This window comes from Osmia lignaria, chromosome 9, assembly GCF_051020975.1.
Source record: "Osmia lignaria lignaria isolate PbOS001 chromosome 9, iyOsmLign1, whole genome shotgun sequence".
Classification (NCBI taxonomy): Eukaryota; Metazoa; Arthropoda; class Insecta; order Hymenoptera; family Megachilidae; genus Osmia; species Osmia lignaria.
Genome location: NC_135040.1, coordinates 1962747 through 1986512, shown reverse-complemented (window position 1 = coordinate 1986512; position 23766 = coordinate 1962747). Strand labels below are relative to the sequence as shown.

At 33.5% G+C, this 23766-nt stretch overlaps 1 protein-coding gene across 8 annotated transcripts in view; it reads left to right on the top strand.

Moving 5' to 3' along the window:
* LOC117609900 (neurotrimin) overlaps window positions 1-23766 on the top strand; it is a 454130-nt gene that overhangs the window by 112604 nt on the left and 317760 nt on the right. The window lies entirely within an intron of this gene.

Genomic DNA, 23766 nt, shown 5'->3' with positions numbered 1-23766 from the left:
ACATATGATAGAGGAAATATGTGTCATATCATATTGGCTCGCTTCAGAGGTGGTATATAGTAAGTCAAAGAAATATTGACATATTGCCTTTTGTCACGAATTTTATTTTAAAGAAATAGACTACTAGAGGTTACATTTTATAATGACACATCGATTTTTAATTACAATTATTATTATAAAGCAGCGTCAGATTAAGAAGGTCGACTAAGGAGGGCTACAGCCCTTGGCTCCACTTTCCAGAAGTGTCCTGTTCTAAGCCGTCCATTTATTATGTCAAGAAATTCCAAGCTTTCAAATTATTAAATTATTAAAATATGTATGTTTTTGATATTTGTCCTTCAGTATTACTGTTTTTTACGATTAAATGTTATTTTACTTTATTGAAATTAAATATTGATTTTTTACATTTATCAATCAAGGGGGCTTTCGAAGATTCAATAGTCCCAGGTCCCAGAAAAACTTTATTCGCTCCTATTATAAAACTTAATATGCAAATACCTTTTTGCAAAGAAAAAAAAATCAAATTCTCATCAACAGTTTTAGTTTACGATTAAATGTGTCAAAACCTTGAAACATTCGAAACAATTAAAAATTTTTATTTTTATTTTTATCTTTTTTTACTCTCCTGAAATGTCTATGAGCCTGTAAATTCTGCTCAATTCTGTAAAATCTTTTTTGCATGTGGATGGTGTCTCTCTGGATATCTAGTGACACATATGGTTGCAGCAGCACATGCACCTTTTCCATATTCACTAAGTACAAGCAGTATATCAACTTTGTCACTAAACGAATACAGATATTCACATTAATATTCGGACATCGTGTCGTTGCTAAATTTGTTGCTTCATATAAAAAGGATTATTTGAATACGAAGTTAAAAGGTAGTATTTCAAAATTAAACTGAAATCATTTATTTATAATTGCTTCCAAAGTTTCAAAATCAATTGAAATTTATTAATACATTACCAGTCATGACCGATAATTTAATTAAACATAAACTGCTCATTTCCCGAATTGATTAACTGTAAAGAATAAAAAATAGATAAATTTATTTAAGTATCAATCAAGTGCTCTGGAACTAAAATTCTTAAATATTCAAACAGTGAAGTTAATTACTTTATCCTGTGGAAGGTTATATATGTATAAGTAACTATTATTGCTTTGTATTAATTCAATAATAAATAGATACAGAAAAAATTAAGTTCAATATCAAGTTGATTTTAATTACAGCAAATTTTAATTTTAATTAAATTGAATCATTAGCAACCAAAGGTTTATTAATTAGTCTTCAGTCAATAACAGCTGAGGTCGAAAGGTCTATTAATAGGTTTCCGATCGGTTAAGTGTTAAGTGGAACATAATTTATCAGCTCTATTCAGTATATCAATATTTACAGTCATTTGAACTATTTTCAATTAATTATATTTTATAATGCATAAATGTAATACTTTAAGCAATTTAAAATTACTTTAATTTTGAACCTTACCTTTCTCTCTTTGTCACTTTTTAAAATTTATTTCTTTTTCTTCATTTTTAATATTAATTTAATATTAATATTTTTCTTTATTTTTAAATTTATTTTATAACTGAAAATATTGAAAACTTTTGAAAATCAAGTACCATTACATACCTTAAACAATATATAGGTTTTACAGATTATTAGTGTCAGCTATACAGGAGTGGCTACTATTGAAATAAACTTTTATTTGTTATTTGCTCCATTACTTTATTTTAGTTTATTTGAGTAATAATGTATTTAACAAATTAATTATTTTAACATTTGTCATTTTATTTTAAATTTAGATATTTCTTAATTGGTTTACACAAAATGTTAAAAACAAAGTTCACTCAAAATTTTATATAACATTTGAAATAGAAATATAAAATTGAAATCATAAAATTTCAGAGAGGAAAACTAATTTGTGCAAGTCAATTATCTGATGAAATACTTAAATATTGCATTGTATTAAGATTGAAGAATTTGTAATAACAAACGTTCTTTTTTATATACAAGATATTATTATTATTGTGATAATTAACACCTTTATGTGGGTGTTATGGAAATCTATCACCCATACTATTAAACATCCTTCTACTTTCCTAATTGAAAGTATTCATACTAATGGCCTGAAATTATGGATAATAATAATAATTAATGTTTTGAAAAAGAAAATTGATACCTATATTAGAAGAATAATTTTCAGAAGAACAGTATAAAATTTAGAAAATAAAATCAATATGAAATACAACGTTAAACTAAAATTAGGGCGCTCTTCATGGTCCCCTGTCCGAGGGTTAATAACCCGAAAGTATTTTGAAGAATAAAGCTGAATTATTTGATAATAATGAATTGTCATAATGAATAATGAATTATTTACTTTCGCCTAAAATTTTATTTCTATTCACCCCATTTTACGATCATACGAAATCAGAAATTAAAATTAGCCAAATTCAATTAAATTTGACTTGAAAAGAAGGAACATAAGTGATGAAATTTTCGGTAAACGGCTGAATAACGAACGTCTGCGTCAGCTTTCAATTATGTCATGCTCACGTATTTTCCACGCATTGCTGCATCGATCCCGGCCGCTTGTTGCGGGTAAAAAAAAAAGTTCGCAGTCGACTACTGTCCGCTCGTGCCCCCTCGAAGCCAACCCTGTGGAAACACATTATCGTCAAGGGTTCAGCCAGTGTAAACTCCTGGGGTTGCACGTGCAAATTGAGCACGAGTTGTTTAACATGGTCATAGGACCTCGTCGGGTTGCGCAGTAAGTCGTGCCCCTTGTTGCACCTATGTATATACATACGTACGTACACAGCTCCTCCGACAAGTCCCGTACAAGTCACGTCCACGGAAATACAATCGTTGGGCTGATTTAATCTTGTGGATTCGGCTAGCTACCTTGTGTACCTAAGGTACCAAAGATCGTCCGGTGTCTCTCCCTTGTGCGCTCAGTTACCTTCCTTGGGTCATTAGTCAGCATATACGCCCACCTGCACACCCTGTACACATACATTAATTTCAACCCTACCGTGTGAACTGAATCGATGAGTTTTCTCGCTGTTAAACGTTTCCTTTTATGTTTTCCACTTGAATTTTTTTCACAGAATTAAGGTTTATATAAATCAGTGAGATACACTTCTTTCAAGTGTGATTCATTTAAGATAGAGCTGCATTACTAATCTTTTAGGTATGGATCTAATCCATTAGTTCAATCTGGTGATTTAATCAGAATCGTTTATATTTGCTAGTTCCTGTTGCATCCTAAAAATGTCTCAGATTCAAAATTATTCTGTCTAGGCAGAATTTGGAACAAAGTAATGGTTCATTAACCCTTGAACAGCGGAGTCTGGGTTTAACTTGGTATTCACCTAACGTTGAATGTATAATTTTTAAACATAGTTAAAAAAATCGTGTGAAATTTAGAAAATTAAAATAGTATAAAATACAAAGTTAAATTAAAATTGGGTTCTCTCCAAAGTCCGTCATCCGAGGGTTAATTGAATTATTATGAATAGTTAAAATACTGGCTGGTATCAATAAAAATTGAGTAAAAATTTGTTAGCAAAGGTTAAGAATTAATGCATTTAGTAATATTTAAAATAGCAAATGCTTTTTTGAGTACGATTAACCTAACCTAATCCCTTACTTATATGGTAAGCAAATGCTTCCATTTTCTGTAGTCACTTCCTTGAAAAATTAAGATTTAGCCAAAAAATGAACTAAAGTGAAGTAGAAAAAGAAAATAATTCAAATGGGAAATTACTTTTTATAATAAACAATATGAAAACTTGCATAAAGAAAAAAGAGATAAGATGAAGGTGGTGCTAATTGTTTATCAGCACGTGTCTTTTTCAGCGACACGTATGAATAATAATATAAATTATTCTTTTTCTAGTTTTTGCCAAAATAAATATAATGAGTGACAATAAGAAAATAGAAAATTTGAACAGTAAAATATCGAATAAATATAAATTACTTATTATTTGATGTAAAATTTTTATGTAATTTATCAATACATAAGTGACCATTTTTTTTTGTTGTAAAAAATTGGATCATTTTATTTTACCTTTTAGCTTTAAAAAAAGTTCTATGTCAAACAATAGACGATCTGGATGCGTTTAATGTTCTATTGTTCAAACTTTGTTTAAAAATTCTGCTCGCCAAAAACAACGTACACTATCTAATACGTGCTACACAGTCGTATTAGTTTGCAAACTAAAGTACAAAAAAAAATGTGTCGAATAAAATCCAAAAGTGATGTCAAAATAGTACAACCCCTTATACCTGAAATTTCATCAAAATCCTTTGCAATAGAAAAATGACCCGCGTTCCATGTATTGTTTGATCGATGTAGCCATGAAATGTCAACGAACTTTTTGATTGATTCGAGGCTAAATAGAAAGGCGGCACGCATGGCAGTGGAAACGTTAAAGAAGAATTTCATTGAAATGATAAATTGCTATACGTGCTCGGAGTGTACGGTAAGAGAAGGTTACAAGTAACAACTGTGCTGGTGAAATAAAGCAACAAGTTTGCTTAGTTACCTCCGTTTCATTTCGTGGTTGAATAATTCGCCTGGTTCCCGCTGGAAAAGGACATTCGATTCTTCCAGATCATCTGGCGTCATAGCAATTGTCATTAAATTATTCTGCACCTTTACCTTGCTCGAATACCCAACGTCGATATTGTTCTGCTCCGGAGCTTTTTTCTACTTGGCAAAAAGTGACATTATTCTCAACTGTCTCTTCCCGTTATTTGCGCGAATAACCACTACGAGCGCTCGTGATCATCAGGAGTTGACTAGGCGTAAACCAACAGGGTTGTTCCTGCAAATGGAGCACGTTCAAGATGCTGAGAATGCAACGCAACAGCCGCAGAAATGTTCTTTCCTTACATTTATCCCCTCTCTATTTTGGTTTCAAATGAATCTGAAATTCTTTTTATCACGTTTGCGGCTTTAAATATATGGCATAGTTCAGTGGAAATTCTTAAGCAGATAGATCTTTGTATAAAAAGTGATAACAAGCCTCAGGTGGCGAACCATGGAGAGAGACCCAATCCTACAATAATTTAATTCTGTATGTATTTCATATTATTTTCATTGGATAAGTTTTTAAATGGCCTCACCAAAATTGAGAACTCAGGTTCGGTATATAACCTAAATTGACTACCAGAAACCGACTGAAATTGATTTTAGAGCTGGATGTCTTACCGTTTTTGAAATACCGTGGTAAGAAATTTTTGTACAATTTTGGGACTACGTACGCGCTATTCGATACTGAGCATGCGCTATTCGATACTGAACATATGATATTCAATACTGCGCATACACAGAACCTAACCTCAAATAACCTAGCCTAACCTTACCACGATATCTCGAAAACGGTAAGACATCCAACTCTGAAACCAACTTCAATCGGTTTCTTGTAGTCAATTTAGGTTATATACCGAACCTGAGTTCTCAGTTTTGATGGGGCCATTCGGAAACACAGCCTTTACATTTTCTAAATTTTACACTGATACTCTGAAAATTATTCTTTCAATATATGAAACTGTTTTGTTTGAAAATTAACTGTAAGTGAATATCCTTCTATATGTTTTGTATGTTTGGGTTGGGCTCCGCTGTTCAAGGGTTAATAAGAAATAATGGACCTTTGTAAGGTGTACCACTGTTCAAAAGTTCGGAAGTACAGTAGACTCTCGTTATATTGCCACTTAAAGAGATTTGACCTTCACACGAATTTTCAAGTACTCCTGTCTCCCGTCCCCCTCCAAATGAGAGTTTGGATGCTTAGGAAATTTTCCATTTCTACAGCCCCGTCTGCGGCAATATATCGAGAGTCTGCTGTGTTAATTTGTAGTACAGATTTAGTAATACACCTACTTGAAAATTTTATATTCAATTTTAGCTTTTGGTACAGATTTAAATATAAAACAGTTTTATTTTCTTATTCAAACATCTATGATGTGTACAAGGAGCGACTTACTTTTTATTAAATATAACGCAACATAGTTTAAACATAACTTTCTGCGGAATGAAACGCTATATTATTCGTTTCCTACTTTGATGTAACTGTTACATTGTAACGCATACTTTCTCTGCAGAACATTTCGTTACTAACATTTCGTTACTAAGAACATTTCCTACTAACTAATAAGAAGCAAAAGAATGAAATAACGACATAGCACGAGAAAAAAAGTTGAAGTATCATGTTAACTGCATTTTTAAAGAAAGGGGAAAAGTTTTTCGAGTTTACACGGTAGTAAAAACATGTACATATTAATGTCTACCTTGTGGTTTAAGTGTTCATTTTGCCGGTGTTCGTTAATTATTTTTTTTTCTTTTGCAACCTGGTTATATACCTCTATAAGTATTACTAGCAAATGTACTTTCTTAAGTTCATTTATCCTTTATCGTTGGTAAACATAGTTAAGATTAGAAAGAATAAAATTTAAGGGATTTCGTGACAGTTCAATTTAAAAATCTTAATACTCATTAAACCTAAATCTCAAGTATAATAATTACTTCCAAGAAAATTGAAAGTAAAAATGTTCTTTTTTAAAGAAAGTTTTCCCATTTCTGGTAATGATGTTGCATTACGAATGATTCTTAATCGTTAACCTAACATTTTTTATTTCAAAAATTACTAGAAACAAAGTAAAATAACAAAAAATAGTAAAATAAAAAAGAATAGATATTATTATTGTTTCTCTGAATATAGTTGTCGTTTCCTCTATAGATTACATATATCTTACATAGCACATATTTCATGAAGCTGCTTCAGAAAAAAGATCAGATTTTTAAAACAGTTTCTGAATAAGTGTTTAGAAATACAAAATTAAATTAAAATTGTGGCTCTCTCCAAGGTCCGTTGTCCAAGGGTTAAAAGTGATTCAGAACAAAGTTGTATTATTTCAAGAGGCACATGTAGTGACAAGATTGTTTTCTAAGGCCATTTTCCTATAAAAGCACAAATAACAGAGATATTAAAAAATGTGTATTTACATGCTTTAACCTGTATAAGAAAAGTGGTGCCGCACTCATCTAAGCTTCATGCCTCAGACAACTGTCCCCTAATTACGATCACAACAAGTATACTAGCGTGTAAATCGTAATTTATAAATGGACGAGTTCCGAATTCCGTGGTCAGCTAAAAGCTGACGAGTTCCCAGTTTATTTGAGTGTCGAAGCCAGTCGACAGGTTTTTGGCGACACGGATCACCGGTAGAGAAACTCCATTAAGAAACGTGCCGAACTAGTGGCCCTCGCCTGTCCCGGAATCTAATGTATTTTAATGGAATTCTTCGTTCGGTCGTTTCTCTTACGCCACGCCGGCTCCCTCCTTTCCGGGGATGAGCATTAGCGGAAAAGTTAGCCAAAGTACCGCGACCCTGCCGCAGCTGTGGCCGGTTCGCACGCGGTTTTTCCTTCGAAGCACCGGGTTAACGCTCTTACTTAGCTTAACGTTCGTTAAGGGAGCAGCTGCCGCTTGCGACCCGTTGGAAAACGTCGTCGACTTTTCTTTTTCGTCCAACGTTTCTAGTTGCCCTCGCCTCTCTGACCCCTCACCCCCTCCTGACCTTGTTTCTTACCGCAATATTCACAAATATGTGTCTCTGTTGGAAGCGTCCGTTTAATCCGCAAGTAGTTCAGATAAATGACGTGCGTTGGAGACAATGCAGACGATCTTCTCCACTTCCTGGGGATGCAGAGTCGAACATGATAGGTTTTCTTAGGGAAAATCGCGTTGAAGAAGGAGACTGTGCCATTCATGTGTGAACGTTTATTTTATTTAATATTTCTTCACTGATTTTTAGAAATATTGTGTAACTTGAAATAAAAAATATACTCACAATCAAATCAGACTACCCTAGGAGAAATGGCAATGATATAGGGGAAGCAGAAATTCTCAAAATCCTAATTTTGGCGATATTAATGTAGGAGAGGGGAGAAAAAAAGGCATTTCGTCTCGGGAGCGTCTGTCAGATTCGTTAGTGGGACTAACAACAAGATGATTCCTGCACCAGACATCTATCATACCGCAATTCGGAACTTCTATATATTCGAACTGCATGCCGGGCGACCGCTTGCGAGAACACTGTCACCAATTTCTGGCAGCCACCTAGCGGTCCCCGGCCCGAATTAAAGGCGTCCGGGGAGACGAAACCGTCTGGTCCCCTCTAGTCAACGCCCACCACATTAATATGAAAACTTGAACAGCACAAATTTACAAAATATATACAAGACTGTTAGCCGAAAGTTAAATCTGTAATTTTTAATCGAAAGTACCTCTCTCCATGGTCCGCCGTCCAGGGTTAAAAACGATTTAGAAATAAAATAACATGAAATGCAAAATTATATTAAAATTGTGGCTCTCTCCATAGTTCGCCGTTCGAAGGTTTAAAGTAATTTAGAAGCAAAATAATATGAAATACAAAATTACAATAAAATTGAGGTTCTCTCCATCGTCCGCCAAAAATTAAAAGTGATTTAGAAATAAAATAACACGATTTTTATTTATTGAGTATTATAGAATTTAGTATAAAACTGAATAATACAAATAACAAAATAAATTCTAATTCAAATTTTTTCGCTTAAATATTTATACGTAAGTGGTGGAAGATCATAGACCTGTATATGGGGCCAACTCCAGCACATCGTCATTCTCCTCGGGGATGCCTAGGAAGAAAGGTGGATACCTAAGATAGTACCATTTTCCCTGAGAAGCCCGAGTTAATCGCAAATGTGTACCAATTTACTACTAAAATAAAAATGTTGAAAATTGCTAAATAATTTAGAAAATAGGTTTTTACATTATAAAGTTATTTAGAATCACACAGATACCATCAGCCATCTTGGACATAAAAATTTCATGTTGTAAATAATTATTTACTTCACATTTTTTTATATCTTGATGTTTAGAAATATTTCAATTTTCAAGCTCTTTTTCTTAATTGTCGCTTCTGACACACTTGACAATTCTGGTTGTTCCACTACCTTTTCCTACATAAATAACCAATGACATTCCACTTTTATTATTAATAAAAATTTCTCTACCTTTACAAAAATTAAAAAATCTATAAGAAAAATATTCAATTATAAAATAATTTATATCAAAATTAAATTAAATTTGAATAACGTTGACGAATAAACGTTTTGTCATAAACGTGGTACAAAGAGGAGAATAACAGTATTTTATTCATAAGATTCGGCGCCAACGTGTAGCAGACGGTAGAAGAGAAGCTTTAAAACGTTTTACTCGCGTCATAGCCCGCTGGCCAAATTCATCATCGAAATTTTTCATCTCCATATTCGTGCGATTCATCATTCCTCGACGTTCAGCGAGATTGACTCTATACGTTACACATTCTCTGGTCCTGCACAGTTGCCTGGATTTTCGTATCCAGTCAGCCTCTAGACTGCGTTGTTTAACCGACTCTTCCTTAATTAACGAATCGTGGCTGTTTAATTTCGCTAAAGCTTCGCAAATGCACAGAACGGTTTAGCGTACACGCGCCGCTGATTACCGAGTATTCCGCTAAATTTTGGCTATGATTAACTCGACGTTATCAATTATCGTTCCGCGTAAATTGATTTTGATATTTAACGAGGCAGGATATCGTCTTTAACGATGGAAAGGTAGGGATGGCATGGCGATAATTGCACGATTTCACGGTGCTCATTCGTGTCGACGAATCGATGAATCTAGCAGTTATTACTACGATGAACATTGTCTGTTGTTACGCTTGTACAGCTTAATGAGTTAATTGTTGAGAATTTTCTAATAGATCCTGAATTTATCCGCGGATTCGCTGGCAGCAGAATTTCATTAATTCAACGTTCACTGAATGACCACAAAATGTTTAGAAATCGCGAAAATGGTCCGTACTACCTCGTTAGTCAGAGATTTCGCAATCAAATAATCTATAGCGACGATAAAGTTATCAAAAGCAGCTTTTTTTTTTTTTTTATTTATGGTTGTTATTTTAACTTTCAGACAGCGGACCATGGAGAGAGCCCCAATTTTAATTTCATATTGTATTTCATATTATTGAAATAGTATGTCAGTAGCGCTATTAACATCATATTAATAAATTCTCTAAAATATTTTAGTATATATTACAATAAAAGGTCAGCTGACCCTTCTGATCCTCCTAGTTACGCTATTACTCTATGCATTTTTTAAAACGTGTAATTTGTAAAAATAGTTAAGTAAATGTCAAGGATTATTATTTATTTCCTTGAAAAAAAATTTCTTTTTTTCATTTGCAAAAATAATGGACGTATTTGCCATGTTAATATGAGACTGTTCAATTTACGTAATTGAATTAACAATGAAATGACGAGAGTGATTATCTGTGTTCAGTTGGGTATCTGGCGCGAAACGTAAGCTTAATTACTGCTACATTAACTGACCAACCTAGTGAGATAGCAGCAACTAGAAGCCTAATTGCTTCCAAGACTGATTAAGTAACTCTGAACTGACTAACACGGGGAGCTTGAATGCGTTTGAAATGTTTGACGCTTCATTGATGATTGAGTTCGATCACTAATTAACTTTAATTAGTCGAGGAAATTGTAGTTGTTCTTATCTTATATATTTAGAATCTTTTCTGGACGAAGAAGTGTAAAAATGCTTGACCTACTTTAGATAGTACACAAGATTGTAAATAATGTTTTTCCAAAATTAAAAGAATCTTCTCGATCACTAATTAACTTTAATTAGTCGAGGAAATCGTGGTTGTTCTTATCTTAAGTACTTAGAATCTTTTCTGGACGAAGAAGTGTAAAAATGCTTGACCTACTTTAAATAGCACACAAGATTGTAAATAATGTTTTTTAAAAATTAAAAAAATCTTTCTTCAAAATTCTTTACCATTAAAATAAAAAAAATCGCTGTTGAAGACTTTTCTCTACAATTTTACCATAATTTCATTATGAAAATCACTCGAATTACATTTCTGCAAACTTAAGTTTTTTGAAAATTTCCCGTTATCAAATTTCCTTATTAAAAATAAATTCTCGAAGGTGCAGTACTTTTTCGCAATGGTTTCTGCGTTACGATTTTTCAAAGTGCTTCAACAGGATAAGAAATAAAAAATGTAACAGAGAACGGGCTGTTTTTTGATACTTAAATGAAAACACAATGTTACAGGTTGTATTTAGCTTACAGAGCATATTTCGAAATTAGTGGAAACTGGTATCGCCATTTGGGACATTGATGAAAATTTCTTCGGAACTTTAGTACAGTTCGCAACAGTAACCACGAGCGTAACCTATAGACGGAATGGAAGTTTATAACACGTGGCGGAACGAGAGGTGTTAACGCGTGGTCATAAGCGATTCAAATTACATCGGTATACAGACAACAACCACCACGATCAACGGGTATCGTGAACAATTACACGTGGCTCGACCGTGTGCGGCTACCGATTAATTTATCGCCCCATTATGAAATATTAACCTTCCGATCAGCAACTTTATTACTTTATCGCGTTGACAACATCTCTCCATTCTTGACCCGAGGGGATAATCGTGTACCGTAATTTACAAGCGAACCAAATCAGCTGTTACGCATTGATTCTGATAAAAGTGTGGAAATAAAGAGACAATCAGTAAATATTATACTGATAATTGTAACTAATAGTTAACTCTCGGACGGCGGACCATGGAGAGAGAACCTCAATTTTAATTTAATTTTGCATTTTATACTATTTTTATTTTCTAAACTTTATATTGTTCTTTTAAAAATTATTATTCCAATTGATGAAACTCTTTGGTTTAAACATTATACATTTAACTTTAGGTTGATATCCCTGTATATGTTTTGTAAGTTTTAACGAGGTGTTTATTATCATTTGCTAGATTATTTTATTTAAATATTCTTTGACTTCTTATTGATTGACGATTGTTAATAATTCTGACGATGATTAACGACTAGATTATTTTATTTAAATATTTTTTGATGATTGATAATTATTATCAAATGTGTCCATTATTAAGGAAAAGACAATATAATACGCAATAAAATTTGATAAATTTCCGAAATATCAGCAATAAGGAAAACAATATTGCTAAATTGTTTAATATTATTTTATTTGAATATCCTCTGACTGATGATTACTGATTATTAATAAATCACCTTTTTATTAAGGAAAAGACAATGGAACATATAATAAAATTTATTAAGCTTCAGAAATATCTTTAATAAGAAAAAAATTTTTTTACTTCAATTTTGATAATTCTTTTACCATTTCTACTTTTTGATTCAATTTTGTAACTTATGTGCAATCATTTTACATTTACAGTCTTATTTATTTTGTCAATTATATTTACCACTGATTCATCAGTCCAAAATGTTCTTCCTTTTCAAAAAGTCCCATATAGCTGATTTTTATTCTTAAGGAAAATTCAAGAGAACCAAAAAGTTGTTTGTTTGGGTTACAATGTGTCATACTGTTCCGAGAAATTGCCCTTTCTGGTTTAAGGGCTCCGCTGCTTAGGCCCGAGATTTTCACGAAGAAAGTTTTTCCCAAGAAGCAAACTTTTTCTCGTGTTTCTTTCCACCACAAGTACATTTCTTAAAATAAGATAAAAACATTATGTATATGAATCTTCTTCATTACTTTTCAATCCTGATTAACTATAACTAGTTCTAGGAATAAGATTCATTTTCCATTGAGTTCAAGTGGTTAAAGGTTAAGGGTTGAGTTGGAATTTTGTAGAAATGTAGTTCAAGTGGTGCTAACGATGAAACCATTTTTTGGTTTGGGAACAAGATAGTACAAGGGGAAAAACTACTCCCTTAACAGAAATTGTCAATTTCCATACTATTGTAAATATGCACCAAACTATACAAGATATGGAAAACAAATTCGATTCAAAGTTAAGAATATTTTCCAAAGTAAAGAATTTTGAAAACACATTATCTTTTTCCAAAAATTACATACCATTGAATTTAACATTACTTTCAATTTTAAATAAATGTTTTTCTATTTTTAAATTTTATTTAAAGAAAATTCATATAATACTCAAATTACAACATTGTGTAAAACAAGATTTATAACTACAATATTTAAAAAATATAAGAATTTGACAAGTGATACATTTGCAACATGATATAATCATCTGATGAAAATTCAATAGGAAATATGTGGTCCTTTGTAAAATCCATACAACATATATGTCGATCGTTATCTATTTATATGCAAAAAAATTCAATCATAATGTTAATTATGATTACCCGGGCTTCTCGTGGCCCTTTTAATTAATTTTTTCTTTTTCTTTAAAGAATCTTTATTCCCTCAGAAAAGTTCATTACCTAAATATTTTGTTCCTGATTGATTCGACTTCTGATACACAGGTACTCTTTACACAATCTACCACCCTCATTTTTACCCCTTTAAAAAGTGAAAATTGAAATTTTGTCTTACAGGTGTTTAATAGATTTCTAGATCTAATCATTTTCAAAAAGGTCTAAAATTTCAACTCCCTTTTCCACTCCCTTGGAGGTCAAATTTCGAAAATTTTCTTCTTAGTAGTTGCTTACGTTTTAAGGAAAAGCCATTCCCAAAATTTCAACTTCGTAGGTATAGTGGTTTGGTCTAGGCGTTGGTTATCTCTAAGTCAGTGAGTCAATTAATACTTTATATACAGTAGACTCTCGTTACATTGCCGCAGACGTGATTGTAAAGGTGGAAAATTATCTAAGTTTCAAAGCTATTATTTAAGGGGCTATACCAGTATAACACTTTTGAAAAATCGATTTTTTTGCATTTTTTGAAAGTTTATAGAATATCATATTAAAATTTTAAGGCCGAATCTCAAATAGTTTAGGAATGGCAGCGTTCTCAAGAGTAACTGCTGGCATGTCAGAAACGCGCTTACCGCCGATGGATCGCGTTTTTCTCAAAACGGTATTTCTCAAATTTGCTGCAGCTCTAACTCGAATACAAATTATTGCATCGACTCGAAACTTTTTTCAGTGTGTTCAGTACATGTTTTGTCATACCATGAACTAGGATTTTTTTGATTGAATGAAAAATGTCAATTTGGCATTAAGAAAAACTACTATTTTTCTCGGTTAAATTCCAAACTTTTCTTCAAAACTTCGCTATTTTGTCAGATTTTGATATTTTTCAAAAATCTTAGTTCATGGTACGGAGAATACCTTTTAGTTTAACAGCGTTTTTGTTATTTTTCATTTTAAGCACTCAGGCGACGGCAATCACTGCAGCAGTGGAGCAACTTTTTTTTTGGAGCCCTGGTAGATAGCGCATCAGTCACTTGTTTTTTATTATTTTTGTACCAAAAAATTATTATAGACATATGATTTGTAACTAAATACATCCCTGAAGTTTGAAAACATTGGATGTAATATTTCTTTTACAAAAAATTCCCGAAAATCACTTAATTTTAGAGCGGTCACACTGGTATAGCCCCTTAAGGGGGGCGTCTGGTCCAGCCGATCCAAAAAATCGACTGTTTTTTTTGCCTAAAAATCTTCCTGTACATGTGGAGAATACATTCCCAAAGTTATAGCATCAAATTCGACCTTGAAATATATTTAGGAGCGGTGCGCGCCAAGCAGGTAGAACTCGTATTTCAGTACAAGTGTGGAAGAAAACTGATTAATTCTAGTCCTTTTATACAAGGCGCATACGAAGTAAATAGAAGAACAGTGTTGAATAGGATTAGCTTTAAACAGCCGTAAGTATTGAAAAACTTATGCTTTCTACAAGCGAAAACTTTAAACGCGTTTTTTTCAAAACCACGTTTTTCAAGTTGGCTGGAATCGTAGCTCATCGAATTTTCATCCGTTTCACTTCATTCAAAGCTTAAATTAAAGCAAATTAAATTTATATGCGGATGAACCTCGACTTATGAAAAATTATTATTATAGGACAAAGTTACTGCAAAATTAAGGCCGATTTCTTTCGCCAAATTTCATTTTATATCTGCCATTTTTGCAATTAACCATTTTCTTTTGCAAACTGTGGTTCATGCGCATTCTACATTCATACTATAACGAAATTTTTTTGAGTTTCATATTTCAGGTAATTTCCAAGAATTCCAGGATTTCAGCCGATTTGGTCGGACCCTCCGCTTGTGGCCGCTATATCTACAGTGTGTCCCACCTTAAGTGTTATAATTCCGTTATTCCGTAACTATTAATGATACAAAAAATTGTTGATATGGGAATTGCACGGTAAAAGGGGGCCTATGTTTTGGCCGAAGTGAAAAATCTTTTGCATTATTAGTTTAAGAGATATGATGGTCAAGTTTCGTTTTTCAAATGGAACTATATATTTTTTTAGTTGATGTGATAGTACTTCTCAAGACGAATTTATTAAGCTTTAATGTATACACTCGATTTTAATTAGTTTTCAAGATTTAACGTTTACAAATTTCCCGATTTTCAGTAGATGCGTCCCGGTTTGAGTAGCAAGTCGTAAAAGCGGCCCTATTGTTGCGGTAAGTGTCACAGCGGTTATTCTTTGGGTCTGCCGTTCCTAGCGTAGACCCCCGCTATGACACTTACCGCAACAGTAGGGCCGCTTTTACATCTTGCCACTCAAACCGAGACGCATCTACTGAAAATCGGGAAATTTGTAAACGTTATATCTTGAAAACTAATTAAAATCGAGTGTATACATTAAAGCTTAATAAATTCGTCTTGAGAAGCACTATCACATGAACTAAAAAAAAATATATAGTTCCATTTGAAAAACGAAACTTGACCATCATATCTCTTAAACTAATAATGCAAAAGATTTTTCACTTCGGCCAAAACATAGGCCCCCTTTTACCGTGCAATTTCCATATCAACAATTTTTTGCATCATTAATAGTATCGGAATAACGAAATTATAACACTTAAGGTGGGACACACTGTATATATATAGATATTGAAATCAAATGTTCAATAGTGTGTTCTCTTGTTTAGATGTATCTTTACATGTAATAAAAGTTTCGTGAACGAAAATAACTTTTATCTTTGGAAAAAACGTAATGAAAAAAACCTTGGTTGGACCAGACGCCTCCCTTAAAAGAAGAAGGGAAACATAGAAGTGTGTCATCTTCATCGACTATGACGGTGTAAGAGCGGTAGTAGCATACTCAAAAATCCATATGGAACTGGAAAATCACTCACGTAGCAGTATAACAATAACCTACTATACAGATTCTGTACAGGGGGCTACCCGACTGCAGGCATGCACCCGACTAGTCGGGAACCCGGCACATTAGTTGAGACGCAGATCCCTAGTACAGAAATTAACCGTTTGAATTCCAGGTATCATTGAAAATTACAGAAAAGCGCAATAGCGATGTTATAAACCCAATATTGGATCTTTTCGACATAAAATCTAAACAGCGTGATCGCGCTGCTTGGGACTCAAACGGTTAAGTAATAGCATATTAGAATTTGAAACATTAAATTTCCTTTCGAAATACATATAAGTTTTTCTCTGATATGATGATGTACGCTTTCGTGCGACCAAGATTGATAACATTCTGGGAACACTTCAGAATTTCACTTCGATTTCTTTAGAGCTATTTACAATTTGCAGCAAATCCGTGCGATAAGTCAATCCGATAACCGGTTGCGGCAATGAAGTCGGCCGATAAATTGAGGAAAGGACACGAGCTACAGGGGAAACAGAAGGGTAGATTTTCGCGGCAGATCGATACGTTGGCCGGCACCTATTCCGACTTAAGCGAATATTTAAGAATTCATTATTCCTTCTTTCCGGGTATACCCGGGCGAAAGCTAAGCCTCGTCGGGGATCGAAAATCTCGAATAAGGCGAGCCATGCATTATAGATACTCGTTCAGATCACCGCCGGGTAGTTCGTAACTACATTGGTCGTTGGTGCACGTTGCCTGCTCCAGCTACGGGATAGGTCGGTTCGCTGCGGCCCGAAAGGGAAGAGAATAAGAATCGAAGGAAAGAGAAACTTTGAAAAAGGATGAGAAGTGGAAAGGGTAACTGGATGAACGAAGAAGGAACAAGGAAGGCGAGTAAGGATAAAGAAAATACCGTTGGTACGGCATTTCGAGAAGTAGACGAGGGGTGGGTGAGAAAAGATGGCGATCGAGACGCGGGAGAAGGTATAGCAAAAAGAAGGTAGAACGGTGTTAGCGGGAGAAGGGGGGGAGAGGGTTCAAATGATTTAGCCCCGCCGTGGGGTTAGATCCGCAATTTCGTTTGAAACATTCATGAGAAATATCCTCCACTTAGTACCGCAGCTGCAGCGTTTAAAGAATTGCGCCACGCGGTCGCGACCGTTTACTTATCCGATGGCTTCCTCCTCGGGGTTCCCAGGAAACGGGAATGTTTCGCCCGCATAACCGGATCTTTCTTCTAGGTCGAGCCTCCTGGAGGAAAGAAAAAAAGAGAGGAGGTTGGATGGCGGTGGTCGTGCAGGGTAACAAAAATAAAACAAGTCCGTCCGGATTTCACGGTCTTCTCACAGCCCAGAGAAATTCTACCCGCGACTTTCCCTTCGTCTATTCCCCTCCTACCTCTTCGTTCTTGATCCCTCGACGAGCTTTAACGAGGTTACGGGTCAACGTCAATTTCTTAACCGAGCATCACGACCTCTCTCGTTTAATCTCGTTCTTCTTTTTCTTCGTGTTACCATCGACGTGTTTACCCGGTGACCCTGTGTCGGCCATGTTGACGATTTGCGAACCGTATCGTTCATCCGATTTGAATAATCGAAGAGTCGTTCGTTCACGATCCTCCGGCAACGGGAACTCGAACTGATCATTCCGTTCCGTATGCTGGCCGAATAATTGCTAATACCCGAGCGCAGCCGTGCGTAACTGTTATCAAATATTTGCCTCCGTATATTGGAACTTGCCACGGTTTAATGGGGAGAACGATCATTATCGATAGTTTCGTGTCCTCACGAAACCTTAAGAACGCAACGTTTGCCGAACGGAAGTGCTTGTTCAAAGAATGAAATTGAAATTATTATCAGCTGATGTGGACAGAAAATGATTGCTAATGGATTTTCATTTTTCTACATCTTATATTATTATTATCTAAGCAGTGACGAATCCAGAGGGAGCGATAGGAGCGATACCTTCATCATTCCCCGAATCCAAGAGTAATAAAATAGATAAAAATATATGCCGAAAAGGATATTGAAATATAAATTACAAGGAAATTTGAAATCCTGTAAAAAAAGGAGTACTTATTTATGTATTCATTTACTTTTACAATTAAAGATGTACTTACATATTTTTAAACATCACCCTCCCCTCTCGAGGCTCTTAGAGGTGTAGGTTATGGTATAGACGTTTAGTGGAAGGGGAAGGCGGTGAGTCTCCCCGGACGCCCTTAGCTCGGACCGGCGACCGCTAGGTGGCAGCGGGATTTGGGTCTGTTCTCGCTGGCGGTCTCCCGGCATGCGATTCAGATATATGTATATGAGTTCCGAAAAGCGGGGTTATAGGCGTCTGGGGCAGGGATCATCTGTCGTCAGCCCCACTGACGAATTTGGCAGACGATCCCATTTTGTTTCCTACAATAGAGCCTTTTCTCGTTCATCGTCATTCATCGTGAGGACCAGGAAGCCCGAAACCCTGGAACCCGTTAATCTGAGAACACCTAGGGGGGAGATCGAGAACTCGGAAATGAGGCGAAATTCCTTGGGGGTGGAGGAGCTTAAGACATCACCAGTTTTCCTGGAGAAGTCTCTACTATGCATGCAGACTCAAAATGTTCATGTAGAATCAAAAATGAAAATTCCATTATTTAATTACTATCCAATTATTAAAGTGTCACTCAAGTATCACAGTTTTAACCCAATCTAAGAGAAACTTACAGCAAGGTTTTGAATGGCTCAGCGTTCGCCTTCAGGGGGTTAAAATACCTTCAACACAAAGTTAAGGGACTTAAAGTTATTAGAGGACTTTTGATTCCTTTTACACCATATTAATTATTTTTCAGATTTCTTTAACGCATTAAAGAATTAAAGTATCTTGGTTGTATTCTTTTTTATGATTAAAAGATATGAAATAGATCAAGTTCTGGTTTTTTTTTTAGTTTGAAAAAATAGTAATTATGTTTAATATATTTTTTCAAACTCCATGTTTCAAATCTTCATGTTTGCTCTGAAATGTATTTCTACTCTGCAACTTAATCACCTTTTATGCACCATCGAAAAAAAAGAAAATGAATATAATATATTCTTTAAAGGCATCCCAAGAATAAAAATGAAACACGTTTGAAATATTGATTGATTTCACTAAGCTATGAAAGCATGAACTGAACCATTCTTCTTATTAAATTACCCTTAAACCCTTCATTACTTTCGATGGCTTTAAGAAGTAGATTTACTTCATTGCAATGAAAAGACGAATTATTCAATTAAAAATGAAAGATTATAAAAATTACAAAGAAAATCTTTTTGCAGAGAAAATGTTCATCAGTTAATGTTCACTTTTCTCTATAAAGGTAAAGGAAGGATATGCAATTTAAAATTATAATAAATGAAACTATTACTTCATTATGATTAATTAAACTTGGTAAATGTATGGTATAAGGTATTGAAAAATAGTTATTTCGAATTTATAATCAATAGTGTCCAGAACCAAAATTTAAATTTTCTATTTCTAACAATGAGTTTTATTCAACAACTGATGTTTGAAAACAAGTTGTCATTGTTACATTTCTGTATCGTATTCAACTATTCTTTCCCTGACACCTATACAGTTTATTCTGAACACAAAAAATGTATACATTCAACGTAACAATACTTGTTCATAAAACTAGAACTTTGCTTATAGTTCAGATAATATGAGTTTCACTGAGTTTATATATGCATTTGAAACTGAACATTGACGCTAAAGCTATCGATGTTTGATGAACATGTATTTTTAAAATAAAAATAATATAACAAATTAAATAGATAAAGGATGAAACGTAATTTATACATTCATTTTTTACCTTAACAATAACCAATATATATATCAACAAAAATACATTGATAAAATTTATAATTTAAAATAAGGAACTTAATGACAGTCATTTTGACTGGTTCGGTAATTATAATATTAACTCCTATATTAATTTATTTATTTAATGGAATATATTCTTTTAGTACCTACGATTAAATACAACTAAATGCAATTAAACTGAAAATTATGAATAATGAAAATAAAAGTAGTGACAAAAAAATACATGTGGTAAAAACACAAATTAAATTAATATCAGAACATATGATATCCTAGAAAAAAAATTTGTGCTTTTCTAGAGATCGATAAAATATCCCTAATCAGTTCAACATTTGAAGGAATTTTAGAAATATTTGCCATCCCCTTTAAACATTTATAAATGAATAAAAGATTAAGTAAGTTGCGACGATTTTCAAGAGATAAGATTTAAAACTTTTTTTGCTTATTTATATAGTTCTTGATTTTAAATGAATGAGATACTCATTCAGGCAACAATAATTCTAAGAAGCCTATATTATATTTTTTCGTAATTCAAATTGTATTTTTCTTTTATTTTCCAAATTTTAAACTTTTACTTTAAATATTATTGCTAACTATTGACTGATGTACACTCGCGATCAACCCAGGCTTTTTTAAAGAAAGGGGCGATATACATGAAACAGGAATTCTTAAAATCTTAATTTCGAGAGTAGTAATGTTAAAAATAATTTAGAAAAAAATATTAAATATTATAAAATTTAGTATGTAACTGAGAAATGTGAATAAGATAAATATTAATTCCAATTTTCCCGCGTTAACGTCCACACGCAAATTGTGGGGGGTCATAGACCTATATGTATATAGGACCCTTTCCACTACAATCGTCATTCTCGTCGGAGGAAGAAGGGTGAGAATTTGGGACGTCACTATTTTTCCTAGACTATTTTTCCTAGTGTAAAGAATGTGAAATAAAAAATGAATTGAACAATTGTATGTATTGAAACAATTAAATATTCATGTCTCTAACAATTCTGATTATTGTAAATCATACTAAACCCACTCGTGGTCACTAACACATTTAATACCATGTTACCTATATTTAAATAACACCTGAACTTTCGAAGGAAGCTATTACTTTATTATTATTAATTTTTCTACTTACCTAATTCGAAATATTTTTATTGGATATTTGAAATGATGGATAATAAAAACAACGAAATTTTCAACCACGTTCGCGTGGCAGTTAACGTGTTAAACATTTGTACGTACACAGGTGAATGATTGAATCGTTCAACTTGACACACGGAAACGCGAACAGAACGGTTCCCTTCAGCGGCGAGTTATTTTGCAGTCAGGGCGAATGACCGATCCGGGCCAAAATCGGCTCGAAGTACATCCGGAATTTTCTATGAACTCTTCAGGAAGGGTGGCTGAATGGAAAGGAAAGATATTCGCCTATTCAGTCTATACGGACGGGTTCGTTGTCAACATCGGTGACGACAGGATCCATCGGATTCCGCTGAATAACGATAGTAGGAATTCGGTGCGGAGCTAACGGGAAAAGACCTTAACGTCGGTCTAGTCGTTGGCGTGCCGACCTCGTCCACACGTCCTCTATTCAATTATCGGTCGTTCAGCACTCTCCGTTCGTGCGCGTTCGTTCGTTCGTTCGCAGTCGCACTGCTACTCTGTTCCACAGTTGAGCAAAGCTGGAATCCTCTCTGCTTGTGGTTCTCACGCTGATGTTCCAACGAAATCGATCTCCTTCTATTCCAGCAGTAAGCACGCGAGGGATGAGTCGTAAACAGCGGGTCCACCTTTGCAAGAAGGCTACTTGTGATTTGTCTGCTTTTGCTCTATCCTTTCTTGGTATCTTCGGACACATCATCACTCAAAAATTTATTTTCTTTCCATATGTTGACAGAAAAACATCGAATGGAGAACGTTAATTTGTTATAATAACAAAATATTGCTTATACTTTCTTATATCTAGACCTCAGAACCAGAATGTATTAAATTACACTTTTCAAATTTTAGACGAGAGCAAATCAAAGGTACAAAATAGTGATGGGCGATACAGTATTGATACTTCTATTCTTATTTTATAAAAATCATAGAAATCTATTAATATTACATTTTAACTCTTGAACAGTGGAATCTGGGTTACTCGAGGTCCAAATTTACAAAGTTAAATATATAATTTTTAAACGAAAAACTTTCATTAGAAGAATAATCTTTAAAAGAACAGAGTTAAATTTATAAAATGAAAATAATATAAAATACAAAGTTAAATTAAAATTGGGGCTCTCTCCATGGTCCGTCATTCGAGGGTTAAACAAAAAGAATTTAAACAGCTCTTGTTTTTTCTGCTCGACTGAAAAATGGTGAAAAATGACTTAAATTAGTCTGGTTTATGACAATCTTAATGGTTGCATATAATAACTTATGCAAAACGAGAATACCTATATTTAGAAAAGAATAAATGACAGAAAACTACAAAAAATTCAACGTCATCGTGTATATTGAATTTGACATTTTTGCTACTCCAAATGCGTCAAATAATTAAACGTTTTAAGTGTATTTAATGAATATGACTGACAAGGGAAATATGAAAATTATGAAACTTTCCGTGCAAGTAGATTAATTCATTCGTATCATAAATCTATTTCTTTTTGGTGCCATTTTACAAAAGAAAAGCACCCTTTAATAAAAGAAATGCATAATTTTCTTCTTTGTGGAATATCTTTATAATAGTAAAGACAAAAATTATGTCATTTCATTTTTTTCATAATAAACGCTTATGCAATTACTTTTGTTAAAGTTCAAGCTTCTAATTGATACAAGTGCTAGTATGTGACACTTTTTTGCTGACAATTTCTGTCAGACTTTCCGTGTGTCAGGTTTATTCGTTCAATAAAAATAACATCACTTCAGTGGATAAATCAATATATATATATATATTTTTTAATTAAACATGAAAGAAAACTAAATTAACATTATAAACTACGAAATACAAAATACAAAGAGGAAAAGAAACGTGAACGCAAGTGCCGATCATGGCGTAAGCACGAAGAGAACTGAAAACAAAAAAAACTGTATAGAACTGAAACTACACGTCTCGATCCACATTGATCGGCACGCCACCAATAGGATGCAATATCGATCCAGCTAACACCGTGTTTAAAAATTTACCATTTAATATAGTACATTTTATTATTTTTAGTTCAAGGTTGAGTTTTGGTTAGGCAGTATATTCACATGTGAATGCAAATTTTCCAGTGAAAGCTTTTAAAGAACTTAACGGCTACGTTGGATCAGGCTCAATCGTATTTAAAAGTGAAATGACTCGAGTCTACCTGAACTTGGCACCCTTAAAACCCCTGCCTTACATATAATGAAGGCGTCGAATAAATTTCCTTCCAAAGATGATATATATTCTGAGTTACAACTTTTCAGACTTCGTACCTGCATAGATTCTTCAGACTATTTACCTTCGTAAATAGTATGTAATAATAACTTATCATGATCTTTCTACAAGTTCAAAAATTTGAAAAAAACTACTATACTTAAAGTCATTCTATAATTATTTTAATTACCTATAATGTAAATATATCAATTTTGAAATATATATTTCTATACAATGCTTTTGTACAAATTTTACTAAAAATAAATTGTGACAGGTTACAGAGCTGCAAAACTTAAAATTTTTTAGGGAGTACTATTTATAGTTATTTACATTCCCTTTCTTTCTAGATCTGGATATAAAAACGATTAATACAAATAGTAATAATGATAGTAGTAGTACGAGAGAAATA